The 26098-nt window shown below is 53.1% G+C and overlaps 1 protein-coding gene across 2 annotated transcripts in view; it reads right to left on the bottom strand.

Annotated features, from left to right (window-relative positions):
* Positions 1-26098, bottom strand: part of LINGO1 (leucine rich repeat and Ig domain containing 1) — a 216223-nt gene that overhangs the window by 112017 nt on the left and 78108 nt on the right. For both annotated transcript variants that reach the window (XM_055418100.2, XM_055418103.2), the window contains exon 3: positions 19220-19263. The gene's annotated coding sequence lies outside the window, so the exon portion shown is untranslated. The remainder of the gene's footprint in view (positions 1-19219; positions 19264-26098) is intronic.

Raw genomic sequence — 26098 nt, 5'->3', positions numbered from 1 at the left:
AGGCAGGGCGGGGCTCAAGGGGTGCGGGGTGCAGGAGGGATGACATAGAGCAACTGGAGTTGGGCTGGGGCTGAACACTGCAGTTAGAGAGAGTGGAACCCTGTGAAAGGGCATGGATTGTCCTGAAAGGCAGTGACCTCCTGTCACCGCCGATGTCCAGCAGAGTAGGACATTGTAGGGGGACGGTGTGGACTGGCTGCCTTTCTCCAGTCTTGGAGCGCTGGAACTGGAGCCACAAGTGGAGTAGCGCTTCAGGATTAAACAGACACCTATTCAAATCCCACCTCTGCCACACTTTGGGTGACCTGGGGCAAGTCTCATCTCAGGGCTCAGAGGCAGTTTCCTCATCTCCACAGAGAGATAACATGTACAAGATGTCTTCAGGTAGTTGGTGCCTACTAAATGTTTGTCCTTCCCCTCCCTGCTTCCCTAGAATCAATGTAAGCACAGCCATTTGGGCCCTGGGACTCTGCAAATATTCTTCCTGCCCTGGTGCTCAGGTCCACCCATGTACCTGGACCCCTAGTATCTACCTGGACCCCAGCACTGGCACCACCTCCTCCAGGAAGCCGCCCAGGCTGCTTTGACAGGTGCTGGGCCCCTCCCCACTGGCAGGCTGTGGCGCACACTGGGTGCTGGAGGCGGGGGGACTGGGCACATGTGCCTGCTACACCACTGGTATCTCATGGTCAGTGGGTTGGGGGAGGAAGGTGTGTCTGTGTGTGTGTGTTAAACAATCACAACAGCAAACATTTATCAATACACTGCACTTAATATGTACCAGGCACTTTATAGGCAACTGGCTCATTTACTCTGTACAACAAAGTTATGAGGGAAGCACTATTGTGTCTCTGTTTTACAGATTGGGGACCTGAAGCTCAGAGAGGTTCAGTGACCTATCCAAGGTCACACAGCACTAAATGACAAAGCCAGAATTGCACCCAGGCAGAGTTGGTGTGCCTAACCTTGGCCTGTACCATTCAGCCTCGCAATGCAGATGTGGGTTCCCCGCTGTAGGTGCTTTCACAAGTCCTGCAGGGGATCAGAAGTTATCTTAGGTGAACAGTGGTGGGGCCTCATGACTCTGGAGGCCAGGCCACATACATCAATATTCACACACAGACTCCCATACAGATGCAGGCATTAGTGAACACATGCACACTCATGCACACAAAGGAGTGAAGAGCCATCCACACCAGTCCCACTGCCCAAGAGTCTCTCATCTCTCCTCTCCCCAAGTCACCATGGGTGGGGCAGTCACAGGGGGAGATACTGCCCACCCCTGGTGTCAAGTCTATCCTAGATGCTAAAATCAAATCCTGCTCAGTCCCTATGGTGAGATTTATTTATATTGGTGGAACCTGGAGGCTCAGAGAGGGTTGGACACTCCTTTTAAGTCACACAGTAAGTCAGGACAAAACTAGACTAGTGCCTAAGCCTAGGAAGCTCCCAACAAATGCTTTTTCACACCATCCCGGGGTCTCCTCCACAATCTCTGATTCCAGACATCTCTATTTCTGCTTGCTTTGAACAGGACAGAAATAATACAAATGAAGAGAAGACAAAAGAGAAAGAGAGGAAACAGAGGCCGGAAGGAGACTTGGGAGAAGAGAGGAGAGAAGGGGAGCAGCAGGAAAGTCTGAGCAGTGAGCTGCAGGGGCCAGGCTCAGCTCACCAGCCCTCCTCACCCACCCGCCCGCCTGAAGCTGCCTGCTTCCGAGAGGAGCGCAGCGAGGCGGGGGTTAACTCTCCGCCGTGGAGCAGAAAATGAGGTTCCAGTTATTAGTTGATTTATTGCTCTGTCCTCAATCTGCGCTCAGGTCCTGGAAGGAAATGTTCCACTCGAAAGCATTAAGCGTCTTCAAAGAGCAGAGGCATTAAAAATTGAAATCATAAAATAGACACGTAAATACAGTGGAGGTGAGGGGGGGCAGCCCCCTAGGCAGGCTGAGGTGGGGGTGGCAGGCCCAGGTCCCAGCAGGCCTGTGGGGCCTCCACACTCAGGCAGGAGCCAACTGTGTCTACAGAGGCGAGGGGGTGTTCCTGCCCAGAAGGGGCACCCCCGGCATGGCTCACAGTGCCTGAGACCCCTCCAATAGCATACCACGTCCTGGGTGGGGGGCAGGGAAATCGTCCTATCTTTGAAAACACATTCCTTCTTGAGAAGGGGACAGCCCCGGGGCCTGTCAGATAATAGGGAGAGAGACAGGAGAGGGGAGGCAGAACTGAGCTGACTTCTACCATAGCCAGGGTGTTGGCAAAGGCAGGGGCAGCCCTGGGAGGCTGGGGCAATCGCAGCTTCTCTGGCACCAGGCTGCCATGTGGGAAGGGAGCCCCAGCAGACAGGCCCCCCAGTCCCAGGCGCTCCTCAGTGTCACTCAGACCCCACTGCACACCCAGGGCTTGGCTGGGCCACGTGAGGACCGGCCTACCCCCAGTCATGGCTGGGCCTCGGCGGGAGTGGCCACGGAGGGTCCCTGCTCTGTCCTTAGCCCATCTGGCCAGCGGAGTCACGGGCCAGGTTGTATAGCCCATGCTCTCTCCACAGAAGGGCGAGGGGGCCAGAGAGCCGCCAGCAGGGTCTGAGCCCCACCTAGAAGGATAGCATCTCCAGTGTCCCCAGTGAGCCGGCTCCTAGCGCAGTCCACACATACGTGTACGCACACACCATTGGGGCAGATTCTGCCACTGAGAGCCTTTGTGATCCTGATCACAGAGGAACAAGAGGGGGCCCCTGATGGCAGAAACCTGAGTTCTGGGCCGGGGTCCTCCACGGACGTGCTGTGTGGCTCTGAGCCTGGCCTTGCTCTCTCAGCCTTGGCTCCTCACCTCTGCTCTCCTGGTCCTGTCTCACCCCCTTCCAGCTCAGCTTCCCTAGGAGTGAGAGACAGGGTCAGCCCCACCTCCCCCCTCTCCCTTCCCATCCTTGTCTCTCCCTCACTTCATCTCTCATCCTTGCACATCAACCACACCCCCATCTCATTAGGGACCCTCCCCGTGCCCCCGACCCTCCAGGTCACTCCCCTTCCCATACTCCCCCCACTCCCACCCACCAAGCCCAGGATGGGGGTCACCCCTCAGCTCACCCCTCAATTCTAGAACCACTCCGGGTCCAAGCACCTCTTCCCCCTATATGTAATTTTTCTTAATTGGGAGCTTGTTAATTATCCTTATGTTTTCCAGAGGAAATAAACAGCAATTAGAGAAATAAGTGGTGTTTTTATTCTCCAGGATACTCAGCAGCACGGGGCCCCCACCATCCCCACCCTAATGGCCAGCTCAGCCGCCTGCAAGGGCCACTCTCCCGCCCTCTCCCCACATCCATCCCCACATGTGTGTGAGCAAAGGGCCTGCCACGGGGCCACCCGGCAGCAGGTTGCCTCTTGGAATCTGCATGAAGAACCATAAATCGCTGAGAAAGGGCCTCTTTCCCCGTGCAACAGAAGGTTAGAGTGTTTAAAGAGAGCAGTGGAGCTGTTTTTATTAATCAGAACTGCTATAAAGAAAGCATTTTAATTAACATAATTATCCCGATTGAGAAAAGCAGTCCTTACTCCATAGATACTTTTCAGACTAAAGATGCAAGCTGTCACAATCAGTCATAATTAAGTAAAGCGAGCCATTTTTTTTTTCTCTCACTCCCTTCCCCTCTTGGGCAACCACGCCTCCCTAGGTTAGATCTCAAAGTAGAGACAAGGCAGATGTCACGCCTTCCATGGTTCATACTCTCACACTCCAGCTGCCTCTGGAGGTGCATTTCAGAGAGGGTGCGCCCCTGGTCAGTGGGCCCTGCACCATAACTCCCTCTCATGCCTGTCCTCAGAAGGTTCTCCCTACCTCCTCGGGAAGGAAGGAGAAGACCCATCTCCAGAGGCATCCACCTCCACTCCCTGCTGGATGACAAGTCCTAGAGCACTGTTCCTCCCTGACACTTGCGGGGACTTTCCTGGGCCAGCTGACCCAGAAGGAATAATGGAGGAGGACAGCCAGGCAGTGGGCACCCCGGACCATCACCCTGGTCCAAGCCACCAGCTGCTCCCACCTGGATGCTCAACCTTCACCTCCTACCTCTCTAATCTATTCTTGACTCAAATTCAGGCCATTTCGCCACCTACCAGCTAGAAATCTGTTCATACCACAAATCTAAGTGTATAACTCTCCTCATTCCAACTTAAACCCATTCTTGAGGACTTCCCTGGTGGTCGGGGGAGCTAAGATTTCAAGCTTCCAATACAGGGGGCCCTGGTTTGATTCCTGGTCAGGGAACTAGATCCTGCATGCCACAACAAAGAACTAAGATCTAAGACCCAGAGCAGCCAAATAAACAATAAATATTTTTAAAAAAATCTTCATGGACCTCACAGAGGCCTGGCCCAGCTGGCTTCAGCCACACCTCCCACCATACCTCCCCAGTGTTCTCCACCGCACCCACATTGGGTGTTTCCTCATCCTTCTGAGTTCACATGCTATTCCCTCTGCTTGTTGCCCTCATCCCTCCAGCCACCACCGCCCATGCCCTCAGCTCTCCTGTTCATCCTGCAGTGCCTAGCTCATGTGTCACCCCCTCAGTGAAGCCCTCCTTGACCTCCAGACCTGATCCATCCCCTCTTAAATCCTCTCACAGCACTGCATACCCGCCCCTTTCTAGTGTGTGCGCGTGGTGGCCTTACAACATTGCTGTGATTCTTTATTTAGCTTTAGTTTCCTCCGTTCAACTATAAACTTCAGAAAGCAGCCAGACACTTTATTGTTTTGCTTTGTTTGACAGTATTCCTGTTTGTTCACTGTTGTGTCCCCAGTGCTCATGACGGTGCTTGGCTTGTGGTAGGTACTTAAGAAATACTCACGGAAGGAAAGAAGGAAGAGAAGGAGGAGGGAGGAGAAGAAAGTCCTGGCTCAGGGCACACTCCGGTAGACTGTCACAGCTCCTGTGTCAGATGAGGGTATTTCAAGGAGGAGGTAAGGACTGCTGAGGGCATTTCGAGGAGGTAAGGGATCACCCCAACAAACTATGAAATGTCCTACTTCCCTCATCCCATCTCAGCATCATTGCCATGCTGTGCTGTGTTAGTCTCTCAGTCATGTCTAACTCTTTGTGACCCCACGGACTGTAGCCCACCAGGTTCTTCTGTCTATGGGATTCTCCAGGTAAGAATACCGGAGTGGGTTGCCATGCCCTCCTCCAGGGGATCTTCCCAACCCAGGATCGAACCCAGGTCTCCCTCATTGCAGGTGGATTCTTTACCATCTAAGCCACCAGGGAAGCCCTTGAATATTGGAGTGGGTAGCCTGTCCCTTTTCCAGGGGAATCGTCCTGACCCAGAAATTGAACCAGGGTCTCCTACATTGCAGGAGGATTCTTTACCAGTTGAACTACCAGGGAAGCTCCTCAGCATCATTCAGTTCAGTTCAGTTCAGTTCAGTCGCTCAGTCGTGACCGACTCTTTGCGACCCCATGAATCACAGCACGCCAGGCCTCCCTGTCCATCACCAACTCCCGGAGTTCACTCAAACTCATGTCCATCGAGTCGGTGATGCCATCCAGCCATCTCATTCTCTGTCGTCCCCTTCTCCTCCCGCCCCCAATCCTTCCCAGCATCAGAGTCTCTTCCAGTGAGTCAACTCTTCGCAAGAGGTGGCCAAAGTATTGGAGTTTCAGCTTTAGCATCAGTCCTTCCAATGAACACCCAGGATTGATCTCCTTTAGAATGGACTGGTTGGATCTCCTTGCAGTACAAGGGACTCTCAAGAGTCTTCTCCAGCACCACAGTTCAAAAGCATCAATTCTTCGGCGATCAGCTTTCTTCACAGTCCAACTCACATCCATATATGACCACAGGAAAAACCATAGCCTTGACTAGATGGACCTTTGCTGGCAAAGTGATGTCTACTCTCCCCATTTTACAGAACTGGACTCAGGCCTAGAGAGGCAGGATCAAGGTTATGGTGAACCAGTGCAAGAGTCTGGGCCTGTCTCGGGCTCTGAGAATGTCTCTTTCAAGGTGGGACAACAAGGGAGGAGAGAGATACGGGCGTACCCACTGTGGGTATAGTATTCCCCTTGGGCTTGCAGAATTGAGAACTGCTAGGAGCACGGAGAATCCCAGGGACGGGGGAGCCTGGTGGGCTTCCGTCTATGGGGTCACACAGAGTCGGACACGACTGAAGTGACTTAGCAGCAGCAGCAGCAGGAGCACGTCTTAGGACATGTGACCTTGGACTTCTCAGCCCATCTGAGCCTTAGCGTCTCCATCTGTGAAATGGGCAGTCTGGAGCAGGTACTATCCTCTGCCTTCTACCCATGACCCCTACTCCCACTCAGCTGACATCTAACACCCCCAAAGCTTCAGACCCACCCTCCTCCTTCCCCTGAAGAGCCGGAGAAACTGACAAACACACCTGCTCACCCAGGACGTGCCACCCTCCATGGCCACCCAGGGAGAGTGACGCTGGGAGCCTGCTGCTACCCGAACCAACACCTGCAGTGTGACACGTGCGTAGGTGACACCACGGGCATATTTTACCCAGACATGCTGCCGTTTCCTCCCTGAAAAGGTGCTTATTTTTTAGTACCTCTTAAATAGGAGACGCGAAGTGTATTGTCAGCGCTTTTTAAATGGCTTGTTAATGCCCCTGTAAAGCTCAGCACTGGCCAGAGGAAACAGCTCACTCCTGGCCCTGGTGTGGCCTGAACTCCCTTGCAGTCTCCACTCTGAGCACCACCCGTGCTGAGCCCTGAGATGGACTCTGGCATTGCCAGGAACTAGACAATTTCCAACAAAAATATGCCCAGATCCCTACTAGGGCCACGAGATTCAGTAACCCTTTGGGAATGGCTGGGAGCAGACTTGGGCCCTGCCTGGTAGGAAAAAGTGGAATGAGCATGGGCTTTGTAGTCAGGTGTCCTAGGTTCAAGTTCCTTCTCGGTCACTTACCAGCTGTGTGACCTAAAGCTCGTTACCAAATCTCTCTGAGACCCAAGTTTCCTCATCTATAAAATGGCAATGCTAACTCCTGCCTCAGGGCTTTTTTGAAGAGCGAATCAGGTAATAAAAACCAAGTGCCGACTAACATTAGATTTTCAAGGTATGTAATGGCTTCCCTGGTGGCTCAGATGGTAAGGAATCTGCCTGCAATGCGGGAGACCTGGGCTTGATTCCTGGGTCAAGAAGATCCCCTGGAGAAAGGAACAGCTACCCACTCCAGTATTCTTGCCTGGAAAATCCCACGGACAGAGGAGCCTGGCAGGCTATAGTCCATGGGATCACAGAGTCAGACACGACTAAGTGACTAACACTTTCACTTTCTTTCAATGGCATTATAGTTATGTTTTTTAAAGACTCCTTACCTTTTAGAGATATACCCTGCAACATTTATGGATAAAATTATACGATGTCAAAATAACCCAGTGGTGGCGGGGAGTGGGTGGGTACAGAGGAAACAAGTCTGGTCCTGAGTCCACGCTCCCTGATAAGTATGTGCAGTTCAGCAGCCCTTCCACTTTCAGATAGGCTGACATTTTCACACCGAACCATCACACAGGCATCCAGCCAGCACGTGTTCATTAAATCCAGGGGCATGCTCTCCCAGCCACTGAAGCCTTGGACCCGTTGCACAGCAAGGGCCAGCAAGACAACATAAACCACCAGGAAGGAGAGTGGGGTGGGGAGCTGAACCTTCACAGGGGGACTCCCAGAGGCTCCTGCAGTCCACAGAAGGGAGACAGGCAGGTGAGGGGCCCCAATAATCCAGAGACTCAGGATACCCTGGGAGTCAGGCAGCCTCTGTTTAAGGGACCCAGGGACCATGACTTTCCTTCTCTGAGCTCCAGATTCCTATCATTATAAGGGGGTGGTAACACCCCACCCCATGGTAGCAGGGGTCCAGCCTGAGGCAGGTGCTTAATCACCCTTGGACTGGCCCTGCCTTCCTCAGTAAATTTAAATACAACCGCCTTCAGCTACTGAAGCCTGGTGTGGGCAGGCCAGCTTCTTACTGGGCACAGGGATGCAGACCTGATAAGAGCCATCCCGCTCTCAGGAAGGACCCAGGGATAATGTCATTTTGTAAACTACACTGTACCCAGCAAAGCTTCAGGAAATGGGGCTGAGATGACTCTAGGATTGGGGGAAAAAGGGACTTGGCGCAGGAAAAAGGCAATGTAATACAGTAGTCATGTACCCATGTGAGAGTTGGATCATAAAGAAGGCTGAGTGCTAAAGAATTGATGCTTTCAAACTGTGGTGCTGGAGAAGACTCTTGAGAGTTCCTTGGACAGCAAGAAGAGCAAACCAGTCAATTCTAAAGGAAATCAACCCTGAATATTCATTGGAAGGACTGATGCTGAAGCTGAAGCTCCAATACTTCTGCCACCTGATGTGAAGAGCCGACTCATTGGAAAAGACCCTGATGCTGGGAAAGACTGAAAGCAGGAAGAGAAAGGGATGACAAAAGATGAGATGGTTGGATGGCATCACCCACTCCATGGACATGAGTTTAGCAAACTGGGAGGTTGTGAAGGATGGGGAAACCTAGCATGCTGCAGTCCATGGGGTGGCAAACAGTCCGACAGGACTTAGCAACTGAACAACCCCAACAATAGCAATAGCAGGGACAACAACAATAGGGCCTGACTCACTGGCACCAGTTCATAGGCTTCGCCTGCCCCTCTCCGATCCCCACCCCTCCCACCTACCAGGTACGCGGTACCATTCTCCCCCCTGCAGCGGAGGAAATCCAGGCGCGGAAGATGTTACAGCAAGAGAGGGCAGAGCCAAGCCCCAACCTGCCACGCAAGCCCAAGGGCCAACAGGGCGAGGAGACGCTGGGGACACGCAATCACCCCAAGGGGCCATCAGCGAAAAGCGTCCAGGCCGGGAGCCTGTGCCCCAACTGAAGCCAGCCCTCTCCAGGCCTCCGTCTCTTCACCTGTGAAATGGGGGCAGGCAGACCGCAGCCCCACCTGGCGGGCACGAGGGGAAGGCGGCACGGGGTGGAGAGAAGGTTCCTGAGGTAGCCGAGGCGGCTGGGAGGTAAGTCGGGGCGCGGGAGCGGGAGGTGAGAGAACGAGACGGATCTCTCTCGGGCTCGGGCGCTGTGATATTTTCCCCGGGTTATATTTTTAGATGGACTACTTTCTGGCCCCTCCCCCTGCCTCAGTAGGAGGAAGAACACCGAAATAGCTGGGTGTGCGTGTCTGAGCGGCTATATATAGTGGGCACACACCCTCGCCCAGGGCTTCTCCCACTCACTGCCCCCAGAGCAGGAGCGGGGAGGGGACGGTGCCCTCCTCTTGCCCAGGGGCCACGGAGTCTGCTCAACTGCCCTGGCTCCCTCCAGGCACACCCCTCACCCCAATACATGCCTGTGCACGCGTACACACAGCCAAACACATCCCCAGTGGCTGCCGGCTCGGTCCCGTCTCAGGGGGTCGTTGGAGAAGGCCCAGAGCAACCAGCAAGCCCCCTCCCCGGGAGGGTGGGTTGGGTGAGGAGAGTAAGGAGATGATTTGCAAAAACCGAATTGTAATCCTCTCGGCCTGGGGTTTGCTGGCCTACACACCGCCATCAGGCTCCTTTCTTGGACTTGTCAAATCTTCAGACTCTATCACTTCAGCATCCTTAGCAGAAGATCCATCTGAAGTCAAACACATTCCCCCAAACACATCCATCTGAGTCCTCAAGTTCGGGTGGGGAAACTGAGACCTGAAGCTCACCAGCCAGTCAGAGCCACCTGCAAGCTTCAAGACCACCTCTCTGAACTCAGCTGCAGCATCAGTGAAGTGGGGCTAAGGCAGGCTGGCTCCCACCTCACAGGCTACTGTGAGGAGTAAATGGAGTGAGGCACCTGAAGCCACCATTCCACAGTGAGAAAGAGGTCTATGGGCTCCCAAGGGCCGGAAGAAACCCATAGTCTCCCTTGGCCAGAGGCCCCAGTGGGCCAGGCTCCAGCCTCATGGCCAGGGACTGGTCCGTTTCCCCCCACATCCTAGCCTGGCAGGTCTCCACCCAGCCCACAGCAGGTGCTTCCCAGATGGCACGTGGACCCGGTGACCACCTACCCTAGGAGAGCCTGAGATGGCATCCTGGCCTCCTCTCTGTCCTCCCACTGGTCACATAAGCCATGGTAGAGGGTCAGGGTAGGAGGACTCACCCTCATGACCACCCCCGTCCAGATGCGGCTCCTCCTCGGTGTCCGAAGCTGGTTTGGGTGTGCCCAGTCCAGAGGCAGGCCTCAAAGGACTTAACTGATTTCTTGTGCCAGGACCTAAGCAGGCAAAGAGCCCTGGATGGGGAATTCAGTGACTGGAGTCTAAGTCCTGGATCAGTCGTGTGCGCTTGGGGGTGTCAGATACCCCATCTACACAGGGCAGGGAGTGGACTTGTGGTCTTTGGGAACCTTGGGATCACAGTCCACTCTGAGCACAACTGACTCCCCACAGAGAGACTTACAGCCATCATCTTGCTGAACCCTCAAAATTCCCCTAAGGGAAGGAAACAATGGTGATTTTTCAGATAAAGAAACTGAGGCCAAGGGAGGGGAAAAGGCCTGCCTGGGCCACACAGAAAGCTGGTGGCTCCGTGGGCGGCCTTATCAGAGGTGGAGACTGTATCATCAAGGTTGGGGAAGCCAGGTCACCTGGGACGCCTGTGCTGAAACACTGGCTAGCAAAATTCCTGACCATGTGCCAACGTGAGCCGGCTCCAGGGTGGATGGCACTGCTGCAATGTGTGTCAAAGCGCCCTGTCCCCTTCCTATACCCATCCTCTAGTCATTGTGCCCAGGTTCAGAACTTCATTCTTCTATCTCTAAGATTCCATTCAGTTTGGTGGGTTTTTAGCCCAGAGTTTCCATCAGCTGAGGACCCAAGGTGAGAACCGCCTCTCGCTGGCAAATATGGGACTCTGTGCCTTCATCTGAGTCATCAGAAGATTGGGACAGAATGAGGCCAAGGCCCTAAATGCCCCCCCAGGGACCTTCTTCCCACAAACCAATATCTGCTGTGGACCTTTTGTATCTCTGATCCTGTCCATTTCTCTTGAGTACACTGCACCCATATCTGTCCCATCACAGAGCCCCAGAATTCACCCAGAGGCCCCAGCAGCCCTGGAGATGGTGGGGGGAAGAAGCCTGCATCCCTGCAGGGACCCATACCACCCCAGTGGAGCCGTGAGTACCTGCCCTGCCTAACTGGGCCTGGGTACAGCAGAGTCCAAAGAGGAGAGGAGGAAGGACTCACGGCCAGGGAATAGCCATCCCCCAGGTAGAAAGGGGGTGGGTCTGATGGACCTGGATATAAAGATATTGCACGGGAAAGAATTAGCTTGCAGTTGCTTCGTCCTGCATTAAGTTTCTGGGTGTAAAGTGAAAGTGTTAGTTGCTCAGTCATGTCTAACACTTTGTAACCCCACAGACCATAGCCCACCAGGCTCCTGTCCATGGGATTCTCCAGGCAAGAATACTGAAGTGGGTAGCCATTCCCTTCTCCAGGGGATCTTCACGACCAAAGGACCAAACCCAGGACTCTTGCGTTTCAGGCTATTCTTTACCACCTGAGCCACCTGGATATCCACATGCAAAAAAAAAAAAAAGGTTGGACCCTTAAGGTACACCATATACAAAAATTAACTCAAAATGGATTAAAAATCTAAATGTAAGCCCTGAAACTATGAAACCCTAAGAGGAAAACATAAGGGGAAAGCTGTATGACATTGGACCTGGCAATGATTTCTTGAATATAACACCAAATGCACAGGCAACAGAAGCGGAAATAGACATATGAGGCTACATCAAACTAAAAAACTTCTGCATGTCAAAGGAAACAAAGTGAAAGGGCAACCTACTGAATGGGAGAAATCCTTGCATATGACACAGCTGGTAAGGGGTTAATATCTACACTAAAGAATTCCCAGAACTCAACATCAAAAACCAAATAATCCAATCAAAAAGTGAGCAAAGGACTTGAATAGACATTTCTCCAAAGAAGATACACAAATGGTGGGGAAATGAGGAGGCCCCTCAGACTGAGCCTCTTCAGAGATGACTCCTGGGGTCAAGGCTGTTTCTCCTCCCTCAGACTAGGCCCCCTTCCCCTCTACCCCTGGCTGCCCCTCCCCATCCCAGTCCAGCCAGGCCTGGTGGTGATAGATTCTACCACAGTGCAAGCATTTCAGGCAGCTGCCTTTTCCTGCCACCAGCAGTATGATTAATGCTCAGCCTGCCAGGAGCCCATTCATCACAGCCACGCCACAGCCCCACAAACCCAGGGCAGGCGGGCTGCACTGGGGCCTGCCTGAGTCCTGACCCTCAGAGTCTTCCCAGTTTCCCGCCAGGCCAGAGACCAAAGCCTCACTGAGGGCCAGGGCCTGAGTGATGACTACATCTGGAGCTGGGCTTTCTACAGCCCTCACCACCTCACTCCTGCCCCTTCCTTTCAGCCTCCAGGCAGGGATGTCCAGCAGTGGCTCTAGGGGATCAGACGGAGCTAATGGGAACCTATCTTGTCCATTCCCTCCCAGCTATGTGGCCTTGCCAGCCTCATCTTCTCTGAGGCCCTGTTTCTTCATGGGTAATAAGAGTGTCACGTTACTCCCTCACCAGCCCACCAACTGGGTCAAATGCTTGGAATATAATGGAAGTGTAATAAATAGTGGGCCCCGCCCCTTTCTCTTGAATCCAGAGCGCCTGAGTTCAAATCCCCATTTGGCCACTTATGAGTTGTGTTACACTGGGCAAGTTACTTAACCTTTCTGCTTTCATTTCTTCTTCTGTGAAACGGCCTCATGGGTTGTGGTGAGGATTAAATAAATAAAGATTTGTAAAATGCCTAGAACAGTGCCAGGCACACAGCGGGCACTTAGGAAGCATCACTCTGTAATTGGTATGTTGTTGGTGTCCAATTTCACAGGCTGCTTCGTGGGCTGGACATAGCTGAGTATAAGCAAGATTCTGCAAACTGAAGATCCCATCCTCTGTGACTGCTGAATATCCCTTCCCTTTAACCCTCCTTCCCTGCCCCACTTTATGGAGACTTCCATCCCGCAGGAAGCACTGCGAAGGTGGCAGGGAAGACTCTGTCCTGCCTCTGAGCAGCTCAGGAGCCACTGGCGAGGTGGGCATAGGGCAGCCCCAAAGGCTGAGCTGGTCTCAGGGCTGAGAACCAGGAATCCAGGCACAGGGAACTGTGGCTGGTGCTCAGGCAAGGAGGAGACACTGGACGTTCTTGAGGCAGGCAGGCACAGGTGGCCCAGACCCAGCATGTCCACGAGCTAACATGCCCAGAGCCTTCTCCTCCTATTGCAGCCTATTTTTCCTGCCCTGGGTTATGTCTCTTAGTATGCTTGGAAGTCTTCTCAAATATTTGATAGAATAAAGTGGGTATAAATATATAATAGGTAACATGTAAATTGGAAAAACTACCTTTCTCCCCACACACACACAGCTCCTCCTCAGGTCATGGGAAACTCGGGGCCTAAAGTCTGGAGAGGGGGAGTTCGGGGGTGGGGACTTGGGGTAGAAGTTGTGGCAGGCTCCAGCCCTGTCCCTCTTGCCTCTGTTCTCTAGTTGCACACAGGAGCTGGGAGGGTCCTGTTCTCATCCTAGAACATTCCACAGCCCTGCTAATAACAACACTGCTATCCATGACTGGAATCTGTTGAGTGCCTACTATGTGAAAAGCCTCACTCTTGGTGCGCCCATGAGCACTCCGGCTGATCCTCCAACAGCTCTGCAAGGTGGGCTGTACTATCATTCTCCCTTCTCCAGGTGAGGAAACTGAGGCACAGAGGGCTCAAGTAACATGTCGCCAGTCACACAGCTGGTATGTACTAGAGCTGGGGTGCACAGCAGGCTTTCTGTTGCCACAGCCCAGGTTCTTAACAATCACCCATACTAAAAGGGACATGTCACTGCAGCACTGTTTACAGTAGCCAGAACATGGAAGCAGCCTGAATGTCCATCGACAGAGGAATGGATAAAGATGTGGTGCATATATACAGTTGAATATTACTCAGCCAGAAAAAAAAAATGAAACTATGTCATTTGCAGAGATGTGGATGGGCCTTGAGTCTGTCTTACATAGTGAAGTAAGTCAGAAAGAGAAAAACAAACATTATATATTAACACATATAGGTGGAATCTAGAAAAATGGTATAAATGATCTTATTTGCAAAGCAGAAGCAGAGACACAGACAGAGAGAACAAATGTATAGACGCCAAGGGGGCAGGGATGGTGGGATGAACTGGGAGATTGGGACTGACATAGATACACGATTATGTGTGAAATAGATAACCAATGAGAACCTGCTGGATAGCACGGGGAGCTCTACTCAGTGCTCTGTGACCTAAAGGAAAGGAAATCCAAAAACAAGGGGATGCATGCATTGCTGTTGTTCAGTCGCTCAGTTGTGTCTGACTCTTTGTGACCCCATGGACGGTATACATATAGATCGCATACATATACCTTATACTTCCATGGATACATGTATACATATGGCTGATTCACTTTGTTGTACAGCAGAAACTGACACAGAAGTGTAAAGCAGCTATACTCCAAAAAATACTTTAAAAAATAAAATGGTATAAATGAATAATAAAAAGGATATGTGAGTTCCCTGGTGGCCTAGTGGTTACCATTCAGTGTTTTCACTGCCATGGCCCAGGTTCAATCCCTGGTTGGGGAACTGAAATCCCACAAACCATGCAGTGGGGCAAAAAAAAAAAGCCTGAAAAAGGACATGAGACTAGGTGGGGTGTCGGGGGCTCAGCAAGACATCTCTGAGACCAAGAGTCCAGCCCCAACCCCTACCCACCCGTGCAGGGGCCAACCCTGCCTCCCTGACTTTCTGTGTCTGCACCAAACCAGGCTCTCTCCTCCCCTCAGGCTGTTACCAGGTGTGAGCCTGGGGAGGGCGGCTAGGTTAGGATGCATTCACTCCACAAGTAGCGGGGCAGGAGGTGAGCAGGCACTGTGAGGTAGCAAGCCGGGGGATAAAGGCCTGACTTTTCACCAGAGTGGCCTGAGGCCCTTCTGAGCCTCAGCTTCCACATCTATAAGAACAGTCAGAACCTGCTGGCAGGCTAGTTGAGGTGGTGCATATCAGAGGCCTCCCTGGGGCCTGGCCCACAAGGCTGGGCAGGATCCTGACCCCCTAAGTTTTACAGGCTCTCTCAGGACTGCCCACTGAGCAAAACCAGAGCTGGGCCCCACCAGGTCAGAGCCCTACCCAACAACTGTCCAGTCACTACACCTTCTCTGCCTCAATTTCTTCAGCAGTAGAATGGGTATAATAGAATTATCACTAACCCGAACCTGGCATACAACATCTCAGCCAGTAATTGTTTTTATTACCCTGGGCTACCTCTAGTCCACACTAGAAACCCCCTTTTCCTGGTTGGGGGAATTGGACAGAGTCATGTGCAGAACAGGGTTAGGTGCCAGGCACCAGGCTCCAGTGTGGAAGCCGCCCCCCAGATGCCAATTCCATAGGAGGTGGCAGAGAGCCACCCAGCTGCCCCAGTCTCCCAGAAGCATCCAGCCGAACAGGGAGGACGTGGACACATAGTCACGCGTGCACACCCAAGACCATGCATGACCATGGCCCAGAACAGCCAGAGCCTAGCACTACAACCCCACCGGTTCCTGGTGCCCTGCAGGCCCCCCAGGATATAGGGCACTGTGGGGTTCAATCCCACCTCTGCCTCTTCTGTGACTTGGATCAACTCACCCTCCCTATATGGGCCTCCTTTTTGCATATGGAAACAGAGCTAGCGATAGCCCTCTCCTTTATGAGGGCTGAACGAGGTTACGTGTGTGAAAACTGTGCTAGGTGCCTGGCAGGTGGCATGTGCCAGTTCTTTCTCTTCCCCTCTCTCCTCCCTGCCTCCCACCTCCACCCGCCCTGCCTTTCAGGCCAGCCCCAGCATTACAGCTGCTGCCTCCCTGCACCCCGTTTAAAGCAGCCTCTCTATCTCCTCGCAACTCGATGTCACCCCTCTGTGCCCACCTCCATCCTAGTGGCTGAAAGCACCAATCACCAAAGCAGGGACAAGCTCCCTTGCACCCAGCAGTGCCCCTGGCAGCCTTCAGTAATTGATACCCAGAGGAGGACAGCAGAGCTGCCTTCCCACTACCACAGCCTCAGGGGCCGGAGTACAGAGACCCAAATACCACTGGCTTCGGCCGCAGCTGGCTTAGCTGCCCACCCACCCGAAAGAGTAACCAGCCACCAATCCTGGCAATCATAGTAGCTCCATGGACCGGGCCCTTGCCACGTGCCAGGCCATGTTTAAAAGCTTCTCACGCATCATCTTATCCAACATCCCCAAGAGGAAGTGGCTGTTGCACCCATGGTACAGATGAGGAAACTGAAGAACAGAGAAATTAGGAAACTTGCTCAAAGTCACACAGCTCACAAATGGTGACACTATGAACCCAGATGATCTGGCTTAGACCTTGGGCTCCTAACTCTATACTTTTCTGCTAAGTTTATCCCCAAGCAGTATAGAAATTCCCACAACTGAAGGCCTGGTGGGGAGAGGGGAGAGGGCCATGGGGTCTCCCTTCTGTGCTGAGCTAACAGAGGTGAAAACCAAGGAAACAGAGACACTCTGACTTCTTAAAGCTGAAAATTACATCCCTAGGAATAGGATGTCAATTAGGGCACAGGCCTGACACCCAGCCCCATCAGTCCCCTGTTTAGAAACGAGGGCAGTCACAGCTTGGGTCCACATCTCAGACCCACATCAAAAGTCAAGCCAGTGAATTCTGGCAGGCGTGATGGAGAGGGGGTGGGTGTACGGCAAGCCCACCTATCCAAGCCGGAGCCTTTCCCTAGGCCTCCTGGGCTCTGCTGGGTGGACCCAGGCCCCTTCTGCAGCGGCCCTTACCTTTCTGGCCCCCTCAGATGCCCACGTGTGGCTTCACGTGGGGCAGAGCACAAAGGTTGGCCACCACCCGCACCCAGCCTTGAGTGCAGATGGAGCCCGTGCCCTGGTGTGACCCGCGGCTCCCCCTTCTGCCCGTGGACAGATGCTGTTGTAACCGTGGCTCCCAGATTTGCATGCCTCTCTACCAGGCTCCCCGTGCCCCACCCCCCCATGTGGGCACTGTTCCAGCACAGGTTTCTTCTCTTCCAAAGATTCCTCGAGCCATCCCACGAGTCATAAATAATCAAACGTGCATCAGATGCCAGTTCCAGGTGTGCCGGATGACATCCCTTCAGACTTCTGCGGTCAGCCCTGCGGATCTGAACCTGCCCGTTCCCAGTTCTACCCCTAAGCAGCATCCCTGTAGCTGAAGCCCATGTCTGAAACAAGCAACTGGCTTGCTCTCACTCAACCGAGTGGGGCTGGGGCCCACTTGGCCACCCAGGGGATGGAGAACTGCAGAGAGCAGCTAAGGGCAGTGACTGTGGGGTAGCTTCTAAGAGGGGCACACTCTGAGCAGAGGGGCTTAGTGTGCAGACACAGAGGAGAGGAAAGACGGGTGTGCCACGGAGAGGGAACCCAAGAGACCAGTCAAGTGGCTTCATTGTGCAGCCCTGCTGATTGTGGCCCCCTGGTCCAGACAGGAGTTCAGCTCCTACACCACATGTCATGGCTTCTCTGGAGGGCAGACCCCAGCTCCTGGGGACCTGGACAGGAGACATGGTGGCCAAGAGTGTGGCCTCCAACCATTCCTCTCCCCTTGGGAGGCCCCAAACTGGGAGGCAGTATGTAGAGTAGTTGGGGGTGATGTGCAGACTGTAGAACTTGGAGAGAGAACCTGAGCCAGATCCTATCTTGGCCAACAGGGCCCCGTCCCCACCTCCCAGCCTTGGCATTTCCACCTCTAGGAAGGGAACAAACTGCTCCCGCTCACAAGTTGTTGGTAAGATTAATGAGCTAATTAAAGTGTGAAAAATGTTTCTTGTAGACTTGAAAGAGGTGGCCAATCATGGCAAATTAATAACAATTAACACCCCTCCTCCAGGCAGTCTGCCTGGACTGGGTTCACTGGGCAGAGTTTTTCCTCACAAGAATGGCAGGAAGTCTGTTCTGGCCTTTGCAGGGGTGTCCGAGTTCTCCTCTGTTCCACAGAGTCCTGCAGACTCTTCCCAATAACCAGACCCACCCCTTACCTGACCCTAGGCTCTGTGCTCATGGAACTCAATCCATGAGGCAAAAATAACTGATGTGCCTTTTAACATTTCCTGAGCATCAACTGTGTTCTAGGCTCTGTAGCAAGCCTTCTCTATACAACACAATGCCCTGAAGGATGCACTGTGAGGGGCCCCTTTCACAGATGGGGAAATGACGAAGAGTCACAGAGAAAAGGCAGAAGCCAGGACTCCAAATGGTTATCCCAGTGAACCCTACCCTGTGCGTGCAGCAAGGCTAGACTGTCAGTTGAGGGTGGAGGACCAGGGAACCCTACCCTCAAGTCCCCCACTGCTCCCCGCTGGCTGCTGTTATTGCTGTGAAAGGCTTGGGGGGGATGGTGCCACCTCCCCTGCTTCACACTCCTCCGCTCCCTCCCTTGCGTGGAGGCGAGACTGACTCAGCAGACACCCTGGGGCCCCTGACGCCAAATTAGAGCCAGAGCCCTCCTAGAAATCATCCACTCAGCAAAGCCTCCTTGGAGCTGAAGTCCGAGGAGACACAAGAAACTGGGGGGAGGGGAGGGAAAGCGTCTGCCCTGCCCGGAGACCTGCTAGGGCCTGTCCATGCAGCCCCTCATCAAACAGCATTCTCCAGGCCCCAGAATACTGTCCCCAAAATGCCCCAAAGCCTGAGCTCGACCACCCAGAGCTCCCATAGCCTAACTCATGCCCTGGCTTGTCCCCCACAGGCAGGCCCACAGCTCTGCCGCCTGCTCAGTGAGGGATCTCCAGGGTCCCCAAGCCCCACTCCTGACTGGTTCCTAGGCCAGCAGCTCCCAAACCCCAGCAGCTGCTCCCCAGCATCAGTAAGCCTCACCCCATCCAACATAGGAACCACTCTCCTCTTTTCTTCCCTGAAAGCTGATCCCAAACCCCTTCTGCATTCTGCAACTCAGAAGCACCCCCAGGATCATGGCTGGAGGAGGGCAGGGGCTCCGGGAGAAGGAAGAGAAGAAAGAAAGAAGAAAAGATGGCAGAGAGGGCCAAGCAGAGGGCGACGAGGCCCCTGGAACCTGCCCCGCATGCATTTCACCCTCCGGCCCTCTCCTCATCCACCACCCCAGACATCCACTGCTTACCTCTAGGGGGTGCAGGCAGGCTCAGGGACTCTTCAGAGGGACATCTGCAGAGAGAAACAGCAGAGAAGGGGTGAGAGCACAGTCAGATGGAGATCTGCAGACTCTTCACCCACAGGACCCGTCTGGCGATCAACCCCACCAAGCCTCTGCCCACAGCCCAGGACAGAGGGAGCAGGAGATTGGGCAACCCAGGGGTGCCAGACTCACTGCACAGAGTTAAGAATGCCCTTTTCTGTAAGTCAAGTACCCTGCTGCAGCTGGCCGGGGAGGGGCCTCAGGAGAGACGGAGCTATCCCAGAGGGTTCCTGCTGCAGGCCTGAGCTCCACGTGGGCCCTGAGGGATGCGCGCATAAGCAGAGAGCAGCTGTCCCCTCCTACCTGTACCTGTGGGTAATCTGGCCCCTGGACACATAGGATTGAGCCTCAGATTCTCCCTCCTGGGGTCAGATGTGGTGGCCAGAGGGAGCACCCAAGCCCTTTCTTTCACCTCTAAGTGGGACCTTGACCTGGCCATCTCAGCTTTGTCGCCAGTTCACTCCACAACCCTGGGCAGGCCCACTCCCCTCACTGGGCCTTGACTTTCCCATCAATACCAGTCGGTGAATCAGAGTTGCCTGGAGGGCTTGTCAAAACACAATGTGCTGGGCCCCACCCCCAGAGTTTCTGATTTCAGCAGGTCCGGGATGGGGCCGGAGAATCAGCATTTCCAAGAAGCTCCCAGGTGATGCTGATGCTGCCATTTGGGGATCACACTTGGAGAACTGCTCGTTTAGTTGTGTCTGGCCTGCAAAGTGCATAGTCCACACCCACAAGGAGTTCACAGGCTAACCAAGGAGACCACACATATGCGCACACACCACTGACTCAATGAATGTGGAAATGTGGCTTATAGATCACAGCAGGAAGTGTGGCTTATAGATCTGCGAGGTTTGGGCTATGGGCCAGTGCAGTCATGTAAGGCTTCCTGGAGGAGAGAAAGGTCTCATTTACTTTTTGTTACATATTGTAGTCTCATTCCTATACAAGTAATACAGGCATACCTTGTTTTATTGCACTTTACAGTTATTGTTTTTACAAATGAAAGGTTTGTGCCAACCCTGCACTGAGTAAGTCTATCAGCACCATTTTTCCAACAGCATTTGCTTGCTTCATGCCTCTGTGTCACTTTTTGGTAATTCTTGCAATAGTTGAAACCTTCCACTAGCAAAAAGATTATGACTCACTGAAGGCTCAGATGATGGTTAAAATTTTTTTAGCAATGAACTATTTTTTAATTAAGGTATGTACCTGTTTTTTTTCAGCCATAATGCTATTACTTAATAGATTGTAATATAGTGTAAACATAACTTTTATGTACACTGGGAGACCAAAAACTCCATGTGACTCACTTTACTGCAATATTCATTTTATTGTGGGGGTCTAGAACCAAACCCACAATATCTCTGAGGTGTGCCTGCACATGAAAGCTTTCTCTTGTTAAAGAGCTTCAGATACAGATGCTGTTGTCGTTTAGTCGCTCAGTCATGTCTGACTCTTGGCTACCCCATGGACTGTAGCCCACCAGGTTCCTTTGTCCATGGGATTTCCCAGGCAAGAATACTAGAGTGGGTTACCATTTCCTTCTCTAGGGGTTCAATCCTACCCAGGGATTGAACCCACATCTCCTGCATTGCAGGAGGATTCTTCACCACTGAGCCACCAAGGAAGCCCTTCAAATACAGATACCTATAGGGTAAACATATTCTCACTCACAACCACATCTCCAGAGGTTGCCCATCTGGTGTGAAACTTTCACTAAACATTTGCACAGACATACTAAGAGGTGCACAAGTGTTTATATATAGAACAAACCCACAGTTACACATCAGGAAAGTCTCTGTGCTGGTGTATAATCAGATTCCTCACTTAATTGATTTTGGAGAACTTTCCCCGTCTATATATAAAGATAATAATGATCACTGCTTGTATTCACTAAGCACCTACTATGGGCCAGATACTGGGTTGAGCACTATATGTATTAACCCATTTAATTATCAACACTCCCCTCCCCAAGACGGGTGCTACTGTTGGCCTAATTTGCAGAGAAGAAAACCAGACTGCAGAGTAACCTGCCCAAGAACGTCCAGCCTAGGGAGTGGCTGAACACATGAACACCAGTGTCCATGCTCCAAACGGAGGCCCCCCACCCCATGCTCAGTGCTACATGGAGGAACTCCACTCAGGGACAAACTCTCACCTACTTAATCAGCCTCCCAGGATGAGTGCTTAGAGGGTTCCAATTCTTTATTTCCATTGCTAGGAAGAAGCCTGCTTCTTTGTACACATGCATTCCTAAAAAGTAGGTCAAAAGGTGTACACATCTTACTTTTTTCTTGTGGGGGGAGCATTTCTTAGTTCCCCAATCAGGGATTAAATCTGTGCTCCCTGCAGTGGAAGTGTGGAGTCTTAACCCCTGGACCACTGGGGTGAGATCTCAGGGTATACACGTTAAATCTGGATACACTGCCAAATTGTCCTCCAAAAATGTTTATGCCAACGCCAGGCTATTTCCCCAGGTGAATGCCTACTGAAGAACAATTCCCATTTATTGAGTACGTACTAGTTGCCAGATCCAGTAACATCTGGGTTGTCATTTCTCTCTTGCAGATGTGGAACGGAGGCTCCGAGAGGTTAACTTTCTTGCCCAAGGTCACACATCTGATAAAGAACATATCGATTTTCTCTGATATTACGGAGGAAGAGAGAGGGGGAGGAAAAAAGGGAGGGCAAGAGGCTCCTTGACCACACGACCCACACGCCCTTCCGCCTTTCTGCTCCCTTGGTAGCAAAGGCCTCGAGCAGCCCCTCCTCAGCGCCCCAGCCTCCACGTCTTCACTCCCTCTCCAGCTGTGCTTCCACTCTGTCGCTCCACAAAACTGCTCTCCTCAAGGCTCCCAGAAATCTCCGTTTTGCCAAACCCAGCAGTCACCCCAACGCGGCTAACTGCTTCCTCCCTCAGGAAACACTCTATCTCTGAGCTCCCAGGATTCAGCCTCTCCTGGTTGTGCTCCCAGGCTTTCCTCCCTTCTCACCCAACCTGCCTCCAAACACCCAAGGCCCCAGGGCTGGCAGGGCTCTCTGCTCTCCCCTGTCTACACTACCTGCTCTCACCCGGTCTCTGTAGCTTTAAATCCAGCCACGCCCCCAATCTCTCTCCAGCCCCAGCTCTCTCCTGAGCACCAGCTGTGTGTATCCACAAGCCTATTTGTCATCTCCACTTGCTCATCTAAGAGACCTGTCCAAAACAGAACTCTTAATTTTTATCCCCAAAATTACATCTCCCTCAAGCCTTGACTCCTCTCTGCCTCACCCCACACCCAAGCCATCAACACACCAGGTCAGTACAACCCGGGAAACACATCCCAAACCTACCTGCTCCCCCTATTCCTCTGCTCTCGCCCTTATCAGCCCTTGCCTGGATAACTGCAGCAGCCTCCTGCCTCTCCTTGCTCCCTGATCCCACCCTGGTCCCAAACTATCACAGCAGCCACATAATGGTACAGACAGAATTTTTCGCTCTCCAGCCATATGCAAGGGGTTTCCATGGCAGAGAGAATCAAGTCCAGACTGTCCAAAGTCTGCCCACCACAGCTCAGAATTCACCTTGAACCACAATCTGGCCCCCTCCCACACCAGCCAGTTTCGGGGACTCTGTCACTGCTGCTCCTTCTGCCCAGAATGCTATTTCCCCAGACCTTCTTATCATCCTGTTCAGATGGGACCCCCTTTATCTTCCCTGGTCACCCCCAGCCACCCCAACCTCTCCCATCTTTCATGGACTTTATCCCTGCTGCTGCTGTTTAGTCGCTTCAGTCATGTCTGACTCTGCAACCCCATGGACTGCAGCCCGCCAGGCTCCTCTGTCCATGGGATTCTCCAGGCAAGAATACTGCAGTGGGTTGCCATGCCCTCCTCCAGGGGATCTTCCCAACCCAGGGATCAAACCCAGGTTTCCTGCATTGCAGGCAGATTCTGTACTGCTGAGCCTCCAGGGAAGCCCCAGACTTTATCCCTACCTGACATTATCTTGTTGATTTACTCCTTGTTGTTCACGCATCTCCTCATCATAAGATGAACCCAGCAAGGCAGGGAGGGACCGTATGCATCTTACTCACCTCTGCATCCACCTCTTACCCTGTGCGGTACTCAACACTTAGCACTCAGTAGATATCTGATGAATGAATGAATGAGCGGGCAGAGGCAGCTCTATCTGACTCCAAAGCCTGTGCCTCTGTTTCCTACACAACCTGCTCCCATATGAAGCAGGAAGGAGCCAGAAGGCAGACCTGGCAGGGCAGGACCCTCTGAGCAAAGGCAGGGAGGTGGGCTCAAAGCTGAGACAAAGCCAGCTGGAGTGGCGGATGCACGTTGGAGAGAAGTGGGGCCTGGGGCCTCCCTGGCATGCCAAGCCCAGCAGCCCCTGCCCCAAGGGGGAACTGGGGCCCTTACACCTGCCAACCTGTCCCATTCAGGAGGGAGCCTTGGGGGGCAGCCGGCAACTGAGCACGACTGGCGGGGGGCCAGGATGGCTGCCAACAGCTGGCGCTGCTGCCAGGCAGCCAAGTAATCGTGTTAGCCAGCGGAAATTGGTCCAGGGAGTTTTTTTCCTTCGCCTCCCGTTTTCTTTCTCTTCTCTTCCCCCTCGGAGCTGCAAGACTCGGAAGATTGATCTTTGCCTGAAACGGAGGAGATAACTCGATATAATGAACTCCACTGTCCCTCTTGCTGTTTGGAGCTTTTAAAAAATTTAAAAGGGCTGGGGACAAAAAAGCTCATCCTCAAGGTTCTCTGGGGCTGCTCATCCTCCCCTGGAAGCCCCCGCCTCTGTTCATGCCCCTCTCCCAATTCTCCATCTGCCTCCTTCCCTCTTCTTTTTCCCTTGGGATGCCTTGATGGAATAAAGGTTAAAAATATCTCCTTTCTCTCGCAGGTTTTAAAAATAATTTCGTTGAGGTCAGGACTGGATCGGCCAATGGCCCTTCCTCCCACAGCCCCATCCCCATGGCCGCCCCCACTCCCCAGAGTCACCAGCCAGCCTGGGGGTGACAAGTTGGCTCAGACCCCCTCTTTGCAAAGCATTTCCAAAGGGAGCCGCAAGGCCCAGCCCGCCCACTGAGGCGCTGCCAGAGACGACTTTTGTTCCAGCAAAGGGCTCTTTTTAAATAGCCGCCTAGGTTGCAGAGAGTCGGACACAACTGAGCGACTGAACTGAACTGAACTGAAAGATGCACAAAAGAAGCCCAGCTCCAACTGGGACCCAGGTTTTGCCCCACCTCACTGGAGGTCCATGCCTCCCCATCCCCAGTCAACCCCACCCTCCTGCCTGGGACTTGCTCTGTGCTGCAACATATGTCCACACAATCAATCAACATTTATTGAGCACCTACTCTGTGCCGAGCATTGGACTGGCAGCTGGGGACCCAAGGGACAACCAAACCCTTCTGATTCCTGCCCTCAGTGGCCCGAAAGCCTGGTGAGCAATCAGTGGTCACCAGGGGCAGAGCGGGGGTACTCTGAGAGCATAGACAGAGGTCAGGGGAGACTTGCCTGAGATAGCATCCTTAGAGCAGAAACCTAAGGACAAGTAGAAGACCACAGAGCAGAAGGTGTGGGTGGAGGGTTGCAGGAATTATCGGGAGGGTCTGCTCTCAGACCCAGTAGGGGGTCAGAGGGGCGGCTTCTTCCCTGGGCTCTCTACCTGCAAAGGGAAGCCAGATCCTGTAATTCCTTACCTGACATACAAGTCCCTTTCTAGCCTGGACTCTAACCTCAAGACTCCCCTCACCTCCAGCCTCCTCCTTCAAGGGACAGTTCAAATGTTGGTTAATCGGCCCCTGGGCAGGAATTTCTATTTCCTCAGCTCCTACACCAGTGCCTCCCCACCCTGCCTGCGGGATTCTACAGGCCCCCTGCTCACATGGGTTATGCTGAGCAGTCTCTGTGTAACCAGGGCCCCACACATAGCCAGCAGTGTGTGGCAAGTAAAAGGGAGCAACTGGGACACCATCAGAAGGTTCCGGCTCAGATCAGTGATGGCTGAGGGCATCAGAGAGAGCTTCCTAAAGAGGTGGGTCAGGGCTCTGAATAAAGAAGGACATGAACAATAGAAGCCGGGGCATGCGGGGTGGCAGGGATCCAGGGCAGCAGAGACAGAGCAGCTCAGGAAAGGCCTGAGGAGGCGGGCACCCCAAAGCCTAGGTTGATCACTAAGCTGTAGCCCTTAAGAAGTCACAATGGAAAAGGGGAAACTGAGGCTCAGAGAGCAGCTGCTTCTACAAAGCAACAGAGGCAGGTGGGATGCTGCCCAAAGGTCCTTAAGCACCCATTTCCAATACTGTGCGTGCTAAGTCGCTTCAGTCATGTCCAACTCTTTGAGACTCTATGGGCCGTATCCCAGCAGGCTCCTCTGGCCATGGGATCCTCCAGGCAAGAATACTGGAGTGGGTTGCCATTTCCTTCTTCAGGGGATCTTCCCGACCCAGGCATTGAACCCACGTCTCTTAAGTCTCCTGCATTGGCAGGTGGGTTCCTTACCACTAGCGCCATCTGAGATGCCTCATCCCCAATTAGAAGAGCTCACAGACCAGTAGGCAGGCAGGTACCACACCATGTGGCCTGTGGATGGGGGATGGGAACCTGGAGAGTCCAAACCTGAGCTAGGGAGGGAAGAGACAGCTGAAGTCATTCTCTGAGGAGATGTTTGGTGGACCAGGAAAGGTATTTCAGGCAGCAGGTCATCCCAGGCGAGGGAAGAACCTTCAGCAGGTCTGTTTCTTTGCCCTCACCCAGAGTTTCTGGCTTGGCCAGGCTCCTGGGAACACAGTCAGCCCACTCCAGCCT

This window comes from Moschus berezovskii, chromosome 21, assembly GCF_049115385.1.
Source record: "Moschus berezovskii isolate FMDL1 chromosome 21, NW_MosBer_1.0, whole genome shotgun sequence".
NCBI classification, from domain to species: Eukaryota; Metazoa; Chordata; class Mammalia; order Artiodactyla; family Moschidae; genus Moschus; species Moschus berezovskii.
This window is presented reverse-complemented; position numbering and strand designations above follow the sequence as displayed.